Source organism: Pinus tabuliformis, chromosome 8 (assembly GCF_031772625.1).
Source record: "Pinus tabuliformis cultivar Carrire ecotype Pingquan chromosome 8, CPIR1, whole genome shotgun sequence".
Taxonomy (NCBI): domain Eukaryota; kingdom Viridiplantae; phylum Streptophyta; class Pinopsida; order Pinales; family Pinaceae; genus Pinus; species Pinus tabuliformis.
In genome coordinates this window covers 1,079,070,875-1,079,086,120 of record NC_142294.1, presented here as the reverse complement: position 1 = coordinate 1,079,086,120, position 15,246 = coordinate 1,079,070,875, and positions in this window count along the sequence as shown.

Sequence of the window (15,246 nt, the reverse complement as noted above, 5' to 3'; positions counted from 1 at the left end):
GGTGTAGGTGGAGAAATTCAGTGGCATCCATGCTTGTTTGGCCTAGTGATCAGGTGGAGATCATGGTAAATCTTGTTATGATGTGTTCATTGTGTTGGCCTAGTGATCCAGGATGGATTACAGTAAAGCCTGGTTTCTATTTATGAGGGTGAGGTGGTTTAGCCTCAGTATACCCTGTTTGGTTCTTTTGGTTTGAGTCCCACATTCATGCTTGCAATATGGCACAGGGGTGAATGGTTTAAGAGAGATTTGACTCAGCCATTCTATTGTTGGGTAGAACATGGTAGTCCCATCTCTAGTTAGTTGATTGCATTGATTAATGAGAAATTCATTCCCTTGATTTCTATGTGCAAATGTATTGATGTATATATGGATTTTGGTGGTTGATATGTTTATGGTATTTTTGTTCATATTATGATGGTTATATGTACATTTTGTGACAGTGGTTATGTATGGATCTCAGCATTATTTTACTTGTATTTGAATGGATATGGTATCTATGACCTAATAATTGATAAGGCAGAAAATGGCATGAGGGAACAATGGTTCATAGTGATTCTCAGATAAGTATGAGATCCCTACACTCAATTATGTTGTTTACACTTGTAGACTACATGTTGATAATATGTTTGATGAAATGCTTGCCATGGCTAGTAGGGGTTTGGCTAAGGTCTTTATCAAATTATTGCTTTTGCATCATTGTTTCCTTGTACTTTACTTGATTATGAACTTTCAGTCCATTTTGGGCAGTGGCCTGGGCTTTGGGCCTAAAAAAGTGGCTTAAATCTTAGGGTCGTTGGCACAGAACTAGAAAATTTAGTCCACATGCACTAGCAAGCAGGCCTATGAGAGAGACTTTAGGTCTCTGATCACTCCCTTGCCCATAGAATGAGAGCGACTATGGTCTAAGAGGTCCATAATAGCAGTGGGACCCAGGGACAGTTTGTCTGAGTGACTAACTTATCTCCTGAGGGTTCTATTGATGATGTTGGATGATTGTGTGTGATGTTTCGTCGATTCCACTTCCTTAAGGCCACATAGGAGGTTGAATCTGATCACAGTAGCCTCTCGCCTCACGTTTAACCCAGTTGGCATGGTTACTTGGGTGGATGTGGGAGGAGGGTGTTACATAGGTGGTTTTGTGTACAGGTGGTACTATGTACATGTTGTACATAGAGTATTCGTGTACATGTGGTATTGTTGTACACCAGATGTAGGAGTATGTATTGTGTTGTGGTGTACATCAAGTGTAGGTGTATGTGTCATGATGTATATTAGGTGTAGGTGTATGCATTATGTGGTGTCATACGTTGTATGTGGATTTATGTGTTGTGATATACATTGTGTATGTGTACGTGATTGAAGAAAAAGAAAAGGCACTAAGTCACTGTTTGTTGTGTGTAGAAACCAATCTGATGATTGTACGAAAAGGACAAAGAATAAAGGCAAAATCGAAGGACCAATTGAAGGATAAGTATCAGTATTTTATTTCAGTTTTATTATGCATGTGATCTATGATTCTGATTTATGATGGTTACATGTTATTTATGATTTTGGTTTATGATGATTACATGCGACTCATTATTTTTTTTCTTATGGTTGAGTTTTGAGCTAACTGGATGTGATATGTTTATACATGTTGATTTGATAGAAAAACTAGTTTAACTTGTTGTGACAGGAAGTAAACAAAGTTGTAGGTGCATCTTATTGACGAGCTACCAATGAGGTATGATGTGAATTTATTTCAATTTATTTTAAATCTAATGGAAATTATGTGCTTGGTACATGAAAGCATGAAATGCTTGGTTGGGTGATTGAAACTGATTGCAAGCATTAGTAGCAACATCAAAAGGAATTGGAAAAGGCAGTAGTAAGATGGTAAATCACTTCAGGAGCATGGCCATTGTGGGACACCGGTACCCAATAGTGTCCATTGATTGGCATAAGCATTTATGATCGGTATGATGATTTTTAGGCGGGGATATGCCTTGGTTTTTGGACCTTCCAATGCAAGGAAACCTTGCCAAGAGATGGATCGCCCAGGGCAAGGGATGTCGGGGAACTTGGAAAGTGAGTGACTGCATGAAAGGGGAGACCGGATTTACCGAGGGACTATGTAGCAGAGAAGGGAAGGACGAGGAATGGATTTGTTTTGGTCATTATCATTTCCAAATGGAATCAAAAGCACATTGGGAGTGTGCCTTAGACATGGAAAATTTTAAGGATGGAAAATTATCTTAAAGTTTGGAAACCTTGACGAATCCTACAAGTCCATAATATGCAATCTGTAAAATGTTTGGAGATATTTTTGTAAAAATATTCAAATTTATAATAATTTTATATAGGGTAAAATAAATTCATACTATAAAATTTGGGTGAATCATTTTTAGAAAAAAATGGTAATTAGTGTATCTTTTTTTTGGAAAAGTATACAAAATTAGCCCACCTATGAATATTAGCCCCGAAAATTTTCCCTGGCCCTGGAACAATGAGTCAGTAACTGTTCATTGAGAAGAAAAGTGGCACAGGATTATAGCATTGGACATTGGATGCAACTTTGACTTTGGAAATGGATTATGGACTTCCTGGGAAGGAGGTGAATCTTAGTATTACTTTTGAGGGTGGAGGTGTGAGCCTCTGGATTCCCTGGTTGTTGATGCGGGTGTCATATCCTTTTATTTGTTGGTTAGAGAAAATGTGCATATGTGTATATTATTGTAAATATTGTATCAAGATGGATTTATAAAGCTGAATGAACAACATGATTATTTGTTGATTGAAGCAAAAGTGCATAAGTATATGTGGTTTTTATTGTAAATATCGTAATAAGTTGTGTTATAAAGCTCCAATAAACAGTATGTTTGTCATGTTTCACTAGTGCTCATTGTAAGTATTGCAACGAGTTGTCTTATAAAGCTCCATGGCCAATACTTTTTGCTTTTCAGCAATCTTGTTGGTTGTAGGTGTCATTGAACACCAAGGACAGTGTTCCCTCAAGGGGGGGGGGGGGGGGGGGTGGTGTAATAGCTCTAGTAAAAAATTCATGGTAAAAAAAATAAAAAGAAAAATAAGATATATATCTATATATATATATATATATATATATATATATATATATAAGACCAAGGTCATGGGACACATATTCTAAGATGAATGTTGAGAAAAAAATCATATTGTGTGATCATTTCAGTTATTATGGCTAAAGGAAATTGGCAAAGGCTATGAAAAGGGAAAGTGGCACTAATTGGGATTTTATTTATGAAAATAAAGTAAATTAGGAGAAAATGAAGGTGAAAGGTCACAGGTTGCATGTGAGAAGTAAAATGAAGGAAAATAATGGAAAATTAAGAAAATAGAGGCCTCATTGATAAAAGGGCTTCTAAGGATCAGTTGGTAACCTTTTGCCAGTTCAGTTTTAGAGCTCTCTCTCTATTCTATCTCTCTCTCACTCTTGGACGCTTAGAGTTTCGTTGGAGCACTTCAACATTGGATTAAGGGAAGCAAAGAAGGAAAAGGGAAGCAAAGATCAATCAAGGAAGAGCAGGATCAAATAGCTACAACAACATTACTTGCAGGTATCAAGTTGCATGCATGATTTCCTTGCTAGTTTTGGCATGCATGATTATGCATATGTGTTCTTGGTTCTCTTGTTGTCATTGGCATGGGTTTTTCCAAGTGTGACAGTGTTCTTCAGCCTTGCATTGTCATTTTCGGATAGGCATGGTGTGATGGGTTCTCTTGTATTTGGTTGAGCTAGATTGTCAAATGGTTTCAAAACTGAGTGAGGTGATCTCTGACAGAAAGAACACAAGGCCTAGGAATCCCTAGATTGGAGAAGGTGGGATTGCGGTAAAGCTAGATTTTGTGTGCCTCGGTGGGCCTACAAATCCTCGACCAGTGAATAATGGGATATAAGGTAAGGCCTAGAGGTATGCACCCTTGTTCAGGCCTAGGAATCCTCAACCGGTGAATGGTGGTATATACGGTAATGCCTAGAGGGTGGAGTCCTAATTAGGCCTAGGAATCCTCAACCATTGTATGGAAGGATATACGGTAAAGCCTAGAGACTAGGAGACAGGAAAATTCCTCACGATGTAGGTGGAGAAATATAGTGGCATCCATGCTTTTTTAGGGCGTAGTGATCCAGTGGGGGATTGTGGTAAAGCCTGAGAAAACCTAGTTTGATTTGGTTTTGATTCCCACATTCATGTTTGGAATATGGCATGGGGGTGATTGGTTGAAAGAAATATTTGATTTAGCCAATCTATGGTCGGGTGGTTCGTGGAAGTCCCAAACTTGGTTGTCTTTTGCATTCATTAATAAGAGTTCCTTCTCCTTAGTATTCTATGTGTAAATGCACTAGCTTATATGTGGATTTTATGGTTTTTATATCCTTGTTATTTCTGATGGTTATATGTTGGTTATGAGTATGTTTTATGATAGACTTGATGTAAGGCTCTCATCATGTTTTTATTTACAAATGAGTGTACAATGAATATATGACCTAGTAGATGATAATGCAGCTATTGTGATAGAGCAACAATGCTTCTTTAAGAATATCATATAAGTATGAGACCCATATGCTTAGATTTGTTGTTATGACCTGTAGATTGCATATTTGTGACATGTTTGATGAAATTCCAGTCATGGCTAGTGGGGGTCTGGTTAAGTCCTTACTCAAGTGTTTGCATTAGTACCTTTGTTTCAATGTCATGTATCATTCCTGAAAGTTTCATGAAATTATGGGCAATGGCCTGAGTCCTGGCCCTCAAAAAGTGGCACAAAATTTGGGGTCACTGGCATGTCGTGTTGTGGGATCGACTAGAAGGCCTCAGTCACATGCATGGCTTTTTATGGGAGCGGCTAGGGGTCCAGATTAGTCAAATGTCAAGTTGTTTCAGGGGTTGGTCACCTGGAAGGGTTGGTTGGTTCTTGAAAGTTCTATAGCATGTGTGGAAGGTCATAATGGTTTGGTTTTGTTGGTTCCACTTTCTTAACTATACATGGGGAGTTGAATCACATCATAGTAGCCTCTCATCACATGTTTCCCCTAGCAGACTAGTTAACTTTGGTAAATGTGGGAGGAGGGTGTTACAATTTTTATTTTTTTGTAAAGATCAATGAGACTCCTCACCATAAGAACAATATCATAAATATAAAAGATACAAATATAACTATACTAGTAATAGTTGAACCAACACACCTTGCATCTTCAAAACAACCCTCTAACTTATCATCTTCGATATTTTGAAACTTAACCATAGCAATTTTATACAATTTTAACGCATACACACTTACAATATAGTCATTACACTTAATGCTAACAAAATTTAAAGGAAAAAAAATAGCTTTTATTAAATTTAAATCATCTTAACATTCTAAGATATATATAGATATAAATTGAATTTGAAATTACATTTCAATTTTTAATCATATCTCATTTATATCCCTTACATGTGAATGTACCTCATCTTATGAAGGGAAGCGGCATATGATTCTTACCCCATCTTTTGAACTGAAAAGGGAGAAGACAAATGCTTCTTTGAAATTCTCTCGGAATAAATTTAGCCGGTTGAAGTAAAACTTGGAAATAAAAAATTCGTAGCCACTCAAGGAAGTTTAATTATCACTATACATTTTAGTATTATAGTATTAAATGCATATAATATAGATGATGGACAAAATTAATTTAATTATTAAATGGAAGGGAATAGTTATTAATAAATTTAAGTATAAGGAAAATAGAATTATATAAAGCTAAGTCAAAATAATATTAAAAAATATATATATATATTTGCTTATTTCAATATATTTGATTTTTTTAACTTTTTCATTATTAAATAATACCATAAATATTACAATATTTCAAATTGATCATTATAAAACTATACAAAATACAATATTTCAAATTGATCATTATAAAACTATACAAAATATAGAAATAGTGTATAACGATTATCAATTTTTAGCCGGAAGCCAATGAAACAATTTTTAGTACACATCCTAAGAAACATTGAAACACCAATACATTAAATGTCTCGTTCGAATTGAACATAAATCAATAACTCTACCAACCAAGCACGTGACACCAGAATATAATAGTAAAAAAAAATGACACGTCAATAAAAGAAAACAGTGAGTGCGCCACTAAATCAGAAACATAAATATTGCAAAACCTAAAATTGACATTCTTTGAATCGCTCCACTCCTCACAATAAACTTTTTATAAATCGTATTCTCTGAACGTCCAAAAAGTCCATTACCATCCTTAAAGAATTTGATTGTCACAATGAATAATTTTTTTTTCGTTTCCTGCAGTACGAGGCTTTCGGCGAAGCGGCCACTTTTGACTTGTGAATATTTTAGCCAAGTAATCATTTATTTCTTTATTTTCATGTTATTTGAAGGTAAAATGTTCGAATTTGTATTGTTCGCTTTAACTCATAATGATAACCTCAAACGTCCACAGCGTCTATAGGTTACCCGTGTCCATTCACAAGGAATGTGTAAACTATTTCTGTAATAGTGAATGCGTGAACTTAATTTTTATGTGTTTAGGGTAGGTTAAGGGTCTATTCAGAAGGATGTGTGAACCATTTAGGGAATTTAAAATTTATGTATTCAAGGCAGTTGGTTTTTTTTTAACCTTACATGTTCATGTGTTATGTCACATGTCTTTCCACATCGTTTTCGGATACAAAAAATCTCGGTAGAAAAACTATCATCATATTACCTTAATATACTCTCATATTTATTGAATGCTAATTATATATGTTAAAGTTTATCCACTTTACATTAATTATATATGTTAAAGTTTATCCACTTTACATTCATTCCATAAGAGAGATATATCATACTATCTATGAATGACAAATATTTCAGCAAAATAGCAAAATATTATTGTTCTAAAGGTACACCAATTTTGTTATATGATATTTTAGAGTGCCAAGTCAAAAGCAAAAAAAATGATCACGCCCAGAGCTTCTTTAACTCTTTTTGACAGAAAGTCCACAACCTTGTTCTATTCTCTGTATATGTAGGCAAATGAAATATTCAATAAGGTCTTCTCCAGGGTTCTAATTGGCTCATCCAATTTATGAGAGAAGGCGGTTTGAATAGTGAAAGCCTCATTGCCCAATCGATGATTCCTTTAGAATATCCAAATGCATTAATCTCTTTAGTACCCAACCATTTGGCACAAATAAGAATGCCCCACAAAGCAAAGAGTTTTGCGCAGGTATTGGTACCTAGGCATTGGCCCACCATAAGTGATAATATCTATCAGGTCCTAACACTATATATGCGCCACATCCACAACTCTTATGAGTGGAAGCCCCATCAAAAAAACTAACATGGAAACTTTGCCACCTTATACTAAACCGTTCTCAAAAATCTGTGGCTTATTTCTAAGGTCAATCTACACAAAATATGAAACGATCTTTACAACTGTACCTCTCACATTTGCCACTTTTTGCTCAAAGATCCTGGAATTATGGCATCTCCAAATGCCCCAAAAAATATAATATAGCAAAGTACATAATTCCTTGTATGTGCCAAACTAGTGTGAGAGGCACTCCTCAATTGAGCTCTTTACCCAAATTGCATCAATATAAATTGAATGACCCTGCCCCACACCGTGGTCACAAAGGGATTAGCGAGGAATAAATGTACCATGTCCTCAGAGTCGTTCAAACATAGTATACATCTCCCTGGTCCCATGAACCCTCTTTTCAAGAGATTCTCCCAATTGAGAATTTTATTATGAATGACCAACCAACATAAACATTTAAGTTTTTGTGGTACATACCATTTCCATGATTTCTGAAACCATAACATGTTGTCCAATGTGTTATAAGTCGGACGGACCTTGTTGTATACCTCTTTCATCGTGATCTGTCCTTTTATAATGCATCCATCCCATGACAATTGATTCCCATGTTCTAAGAGAGAACTGCGAACTAGACTTAACTATAAAATGTAGCTTTCCCATTCTGTTGCTAAGGGTCCTGTAATACCAATCTCACCAACATTGAGCCACAAGTGTAAAAAAGGAAATGAATTATGGGAAACATATATATGATTGAGAAAGAACATGCTACAATCATGTAGATGCCTGAGGAGAGGGGTTAAAAGAGAATGATTACCAATAAATCCTTTTATCGCATCCAGTCCAATCTCAAGCTTTGTACCTAAACCTACTTCCCATCTCAGGCTCCTCAGTAACCAATGCTTGGTCTTCATCATGCTTCACCATATATATGATGCACAATTTTTTTCTTGTGCCCCCTCTTTGATCCATAATTCCATATTTTTGTTTTTTAGATATTTCTCACTAATGATTTGTTGCCACAACCCATTGTCATTTAATTCTCTCCAAAGATTCTTAATCAATAATGTCATGCTAAAACCTTCAGTGTCCATAACACCCCAACTGCCTACCTCCACCTTGTGCATGATTATAAATAGAAAAATAAGGTGAAAAATCCTCATCTAAAGAGGCCGAACCCAAAGAAACCTGGTAATGATACCATCTATTTTATAAACAATTTCCTTAGAAAGCATATAGAGATGAATCCAATAAACAAGGATATTTTGTAATATTGACTTAATTAAAATCAATCTCTCGCCCAACGAGAGCCATTTTTTTGTCCACAGAAACAACTTTAAAAACTTTCTGATCATCCATTCCCAGTCATGTTTCCCATAATTGTTAGGCTTCAACATGAATCCGAGATATCGGAAACCATCATCCATAGTGATCTTCTTAACCTCACATATATGAAAAATCTCTTTGATTATAGCCTCATTATTGGATGTTGTTATCAATGTTGATTTTCCTTATTCATATATAATCCCGAGGACTCCTTACAAGAGGAAAGAATCTAGTAAAAGTTTTATCATTATGTAACTAATACCTCTCCGCTAAAGAGTACATTGTCCACGAACATCAAATGTGAAATGGTGATATGTCTCGGCAATGTGCGGTGCTTAATCAGACCCTTAGAGCCGACATCACTAATCCCCTTGCTTAATCTGTCAATGACGAGTAAGATTAAAAGAGGAGACAATGCACAACCCTAACAGAGTCCCCGCGAATCCTTAAAAAAAATTGGAGGTAGACCATTGATAATAACAACAAAATTTGTGGAGTTAACACATACCATAATCCACTCCATAACATGTATCCCAAGCCCAATCTTATGGAGAATCAATCTTAAAAATTCCTAATCTACACTATCGTATGCTTTCACCGGATCAATTTGCATAAGGCATGCCTCCATCTTATGGGACTTAAAGGAGTGTAAACATTCTTGCATAATAGCTACAACATTGTGATTTTTATTTTTTTCTGATCAAGAAAACCATAATGTTTCAAGGATATGTGCTTTGACAAAGATAATTTGAATTTGTTAGCTATTATTTTGGATATCATTTTTTATACGGAGTTACACAATGAGATGGGCCTATAGTCCAAAAAATAAGAAGGCTCATGGACCTTTGGAATTAGAGCAATTAATGTAGCGTTAATAGTTCCAGAAATATTACAAAGCCTCTTTGATTCCTCTGCCACTTCCATCAAATCAAGAATCATCAGGTCCAGGAAACGTATGAAAATTTCCACCGACTATCCATCTGGGCCAGGGATTTTTTTCCTTGTCACATGCCTTCAAGACCTCGGTCAATTCTTCTTTGGTGATCAGCCTCCCAAAATGTTCACTATCCTCTGACTGAAACATACGAGGAGTGTGTTCAATGAACTCCATTTGTTTTATAAAGTTTTTCCTTCTCTCCCTGAACTGCTTCCTAAAAAACATCACCGACACTTGTTCAATATCTGATTGAGAAGTAATATAATTACGTGTTTCATCCCAGATGCCCCAAATGGCATTATCCTTCCTCCTTTTGGAAGCATGACTATGAAATAATATGGTATTCTTATCCCCTACAGCCACCCAGAGAGCCTTACGCTTTAGTCTCCACTCCTCCTCCTACATCTTGAGGATCTATCTCTTTCTTATTTCTAAGTCCAGTAATTTTTTCTTAGAAATATTAGAGAAATATAATAGATCATTTGGGTCATTTAAAAACTTCATAGCAAAATCTATATCAATCAATTCTTGAAATAACTCCTTTTTTCCCATTTATGGACCTCGATTTTTAATGCGCTAAGTTTGGAACTGATGGTATCCATACTTCTTTGAACTGATCTATTAAGGGTCCTTATCCAACATGTATGAATCAAATCATCGAAATATTTAAGCTTCAACCATGAGTGGTTGAACTTAAATAGAAGTGCCCAACGATCAGTGACACCCTCCCATCACAGGATAATCGGTTCATGGCCTGATATATTTGAGAAAATTACATAAGACATCAATCCCTTCAAGGATCCAGCCAACTTTGCATGGACGAAGAATTTCTCTAGTCTCTTAGAAATCCCATCAAATCTCGATCGTCCATTACGTCATGTGTGGCCTTTCAGGCATGGAATAATGTCTTTCAATGAATAATGATTGAAGACTCCTTTGAAAAAAATTCCCATAGGATCAGACTTAAATCTATCCCCCAAGATCTCATCATAACCCAATGTTATGTTAAAATATCCTGCCAATATAAGAGAACTCAATACCAACATATCACATTGTACAATTTGCTCCCAAAATGACTTCCAACCTGAATATGGGTATTAGATGTTGGTAATATAATGACGATTGGATGTCCCCCTTGCAAAACTAGTCAAAATAATCCCAGCAAATGAATTAAAAGCCCTCGATTAAATTTTTCGGGATCCCACATGGCTGCCATCCCCCCAAAAAGACCCGAAGCACTGGTCGCACATATCAACTACTTGGGACAAATTTTGAGTGAAACTTCCTAAGCCTTTTCCTAGGAAATCATAGTCTCCTCAAGGAGTACAATTGACAGTGTCTCCATCATGATAAGACTTTAGATGGAACAATATTTTGGGGTCGCTCCCAATCCCCTTATATTGAGGGACAAAATTTTCATGAAGGGTGCTAAAGGGAAACAGGTGAAATCCCTCTAAGGACCCATGACCCAGAGCAATTTTAGACTATGAGTTATCCATAAATATGTTGGCATTATGTTTCTGGTATGGCTATATGTTACAGATGTTGTACTTGATGGCAACTCCCGTGGCAAGGCTCTCAATATGTTGAAAATTAAGAAGTACGCAGGAAATCAGTTCAGAAGGTGCGTACCCGCAGGTACACCATGCAGGGACCGCGTCCAGATACGCAGGCCAGCCGTTCAGGAGGTGCGTACCCCCAGTGCACTCATTTCAAGGCAGAGAAAAGCACACGTGGGGTTTCTTATGTTTAATCCTTGATATTTAGCCGACGGTATTTGTGTTATTATGGTTTTGGCTCGTGGTATTGTTCCATGATTTTAGGAGGAGCTTGCCTATATAAAGCAAAGGAGATCACTTGGCTAAGCATCTTTTGCAATTGAATATCTTTAGATCTGAAAGATTGGGTTATGGTCTTAAAAGCTTGATCTATATGAAAGGGAAGTTGAAGGCGAATCTGTGAAGGGTGATCTCTCGAGCGCATGATCAGATCTGAGCAACTGTGCCACTCTGGTGGACTGCCTATTCGGCCCTAATCAGAAGTACGCAGGTGTTTAACAGAAGAGCTGCGTGGGTACGCAGAGCAGAAACAGAAGAGCTGCGTGGGTACGCAGAGCAGAAACAGGAGATCTGCGTGGGTACGAAGAGCAGAAACAGGAGATCTGCGTGGGTACGCAGAGCAGAAACAGGAGATCTGCGTGGGTACGCAGAGCAGAAAGAGGAGATCTGCGTGGGTACGCAGAGCAGAAGAAGGAGAGTTGCGTGGGTACGCAGAGCGACTAAGGTTCAGGTGCGTACGCATAGTAAAAGTGCGCGGTGCGACAGTATTTCTGGGTGCGTACCTGTAGTAACAGTACGCGGCGCGATAATGTCTCTGGGTGCGTACCTATAGTAATAGTACGCAGTGCGGTTGAAGGAACAGTGCGTGGGCACGCAGTGCGGCAGAAGGATCTCTGCGGGTATATGCAGGAAAGCAGAAGGTGAACTGCGTAGCGACGCAGGCCACAGAAGGGAAAACTGCGTATCTGTCTTAAGATGTTCTGTTGATTGAATTTTTTCTGTTGATAAGGTGTTCTGGGTTAGTTCTGTTATTGTTGATCTGATAACTGTAGTGGACTGTAACTTTTATGTACTTGATGATCATTTGATGCTTTATGAAAAGAAGTAGGGGGTTGTAGCTCCCTTCCAGGAGAAACTGGAAAACGAGAGAGAGAGAGTTGTAGCTCTCTGCAGGTTGCAGCCTGCGTACTGGTAAAGGACTGCACCAGTACAAAACCATTGTAAAAGAAGTTTCTAATTTGAAAGAAGATAGAGACATATTGCAGCAGGTGGTTTTCACCCACATTGGGTTTCCACCTTACATCTTGTGTTCTTTGGTGTGACTATCTGTTTTTCTTGGTTCATGCTCATTATTTTATGGTACTGACATGCAAAAATAATTCAAAGAACAAATAAGGAAGATTTATTAAAAGAATTAGATAATACTGATTCACCCCCCCTCTCAGTATTATTTTCAACAATTGGTATCGGAGCAGGTCCTTCAGAGAAGCTTGATCGCTTGAAGGTAGATCGTTCATCATGAGCAACTACGAGAGAGAAGCATCAATCAGGCCACCGGTTTTTGATGGGACAAACTTCAATTATTGGAAGGTAAGAGTTACTGCCTATCTTCAATCTCTTGGTACAGAAGTTTGGGACATCGTAGAGACAGGCTATGCTTTTCCTTCAGCTACTCCTACAGATGCAGCCGAGAAAAAGAAGTATGAAACAAATGCGAAAGCAGTCAGTACTCTATTAGGATGTATATCTCAATCAGAATTCATGAAGGTAATGCACTATAAATCCGCAAAAGAGATATGGGACAAAATTGTCACGAGCTATGAAGGAGACGAACAGGTAAAGCGTGCTAAACTTCAAACTCTCAGAATTCAGTATGAGACTCTCAAAATGTATAATGATGAAAGTGTGGCTAACTATTTTCTTCGGGTAGATGAGGTTGTTAATTGTATGAAAAATTTGGGTGAAGAAATAAAAGAGGCTATTGTGGTTGAAAAGGTCCTAAGATCATTGTCCCCCAAGTTTGAATCTAAAGTATCTGCAATAGAAGAAAAGGAAAATCTTCGAATTCTTACTATGTCTCAGCTACATGGAATTCTAACTGCTTATGAAATGAGAAAGGGAGGTCCATCAGACAGAAGAGAAGCTGCTTTCAAAGCATCAGGCAAAGGAGATTATTATGAAGCAAGCCACGTCCCGGAAGAAGAGGAAGAAGAATCAAATTTTGTCAGAAATCTTCAAAGGGGTTCTGGAAGGTTCAGAGGTAAGTTACCTTTTAAATGCTTTGCTTGTGGAAGAGTAGGTCATTATGCTGCAAAATGTCCTTATAAGGATAAAGGAAAGGAACTTGCTAGATGGAACAAGAAACAGAACGCAAATAAGAAAAGCTACTACACTCATGAAGATAGTGATGGTCTATCAAACAGTGATGAAGATGAACAAGGTAATGAATATAAGTTGTTAATGGCATTTGAAGATGATGATTATATGGATGCTATAGATGTGGATAAACTTTATGATGAAATTACTAGACTCAAGAGATGTATAGAAGAAAAGAACATGATCATTGATACTCTACAATTTCAAATTGATGAAAAGGAAAAACATCTTGAAAAATTAGAAGGTGAAATTGTTGGTCTTAGAAAAGAGATTGAGAAAACAAAAGCTATTAATCTCAAGTTTGTCAAAGGATCTGAAACTTTGGATGAGATTATCAATGTGCAGCGGTCTCCACTAAACAAGACAGGTCTGGGCTATAATGGAGAAATTTCTCAAGCATCCACTTCAAAAAGTTATCTTGATGCAGCAAGAAGAAATGAGCAAAAGAACAATGAAGATCATCAGGTAAAGCAGGGACGAATTACAAACAGAAACTTTCAGGGGCAATCCATCTTAAGGGTGAACAAAAGCTACAACCAACCACAGGTAAAATCTTCTCAATTTGGTTCAAGAATAGATGAAAACAGAAATTACAATCAGTTGGCTGGTAGATTCGATAACCGCAGAAGTTTCTTCAATGGACAATGCTTTTCTTGCCATAACTTTGGTCACAAAGCAGCTCAATGTGTTGCATATAAAACGATCATGACTAGGGAAGCTCAAAAACAAATAAGTATGACAGGGATTACAAAAAGGACCTATAACAACTTTTCGGTTCTTGAAAATGAAGTTGAATGTTCTATTTGCAATAACTTTGGTCATGAAGACTCTGAATGCAGGAGCAGGTTTCAGCAGAAAAAGGAACAAGCCTCAAGCACCAAAACATGGAGAATAAAGGAACCTCAAACAGAAAGATGTGGGATAGCATTTTATGCAGAGGGACAGGAAAATCTATGGTACATTGACAGTGGATGTTCGAAGCATATGACAGGTGATAAAGAAAAACTTGAGTCTTATTCTGCTCTAGAAAAGGGAAAGAAAGTCTCTTTTGGAAATGATACTCCTGCAACTATAAAAGGAAAGGGCATTGCTCAGTTAAAAGAAAAGGTCAAGGCTGGAAATGTTTTGTATGCTGATGGATTGAAGCATAATCTTCTAAGTGTCAGCCAGATGTGTGATCAAAGAACTGAGGTTATATTCAGATCAAATGGATGTCTTGTTCGTGATCTTGATACAGGTAAAACAGTGATCAAAGGCAAAAGAACTCCAAATAATCTATACATATTTGAAGAAGGACAACAACAATGCTATCTAAGCAAGGATGATGAGCACTGGCTATGGCATCGGAGGTTGGGGCATCTAAGCTTTTCACAAATAAGGAAAGCATGCAAATATCAGGCAGTTCGCGATCTTCCAGATATCAAAATTTGTTAGGGTCCCACCCTAACCCCCTTATTTATGTCATGGGATCACGTCATAGTCAAGAGTCAATAAAGCCCATATTAATAATTGTAAGTGGTTAACCCGCAATTAATGACGGGACCACAGTTAGTTGCAAATGGGCGGAAGTATTAGTTAGATGGTAAATGGGCGGTAGTATTAGATAGATGGTATTAATAAAATCCACAATATTGGCTCGTGGTATTGCATGTATGAGTCATATATAAAGGATAGAGACTCCCTGCGAGGAGTATTGTGTCTTGTTTTGTAATCGAGCTCTG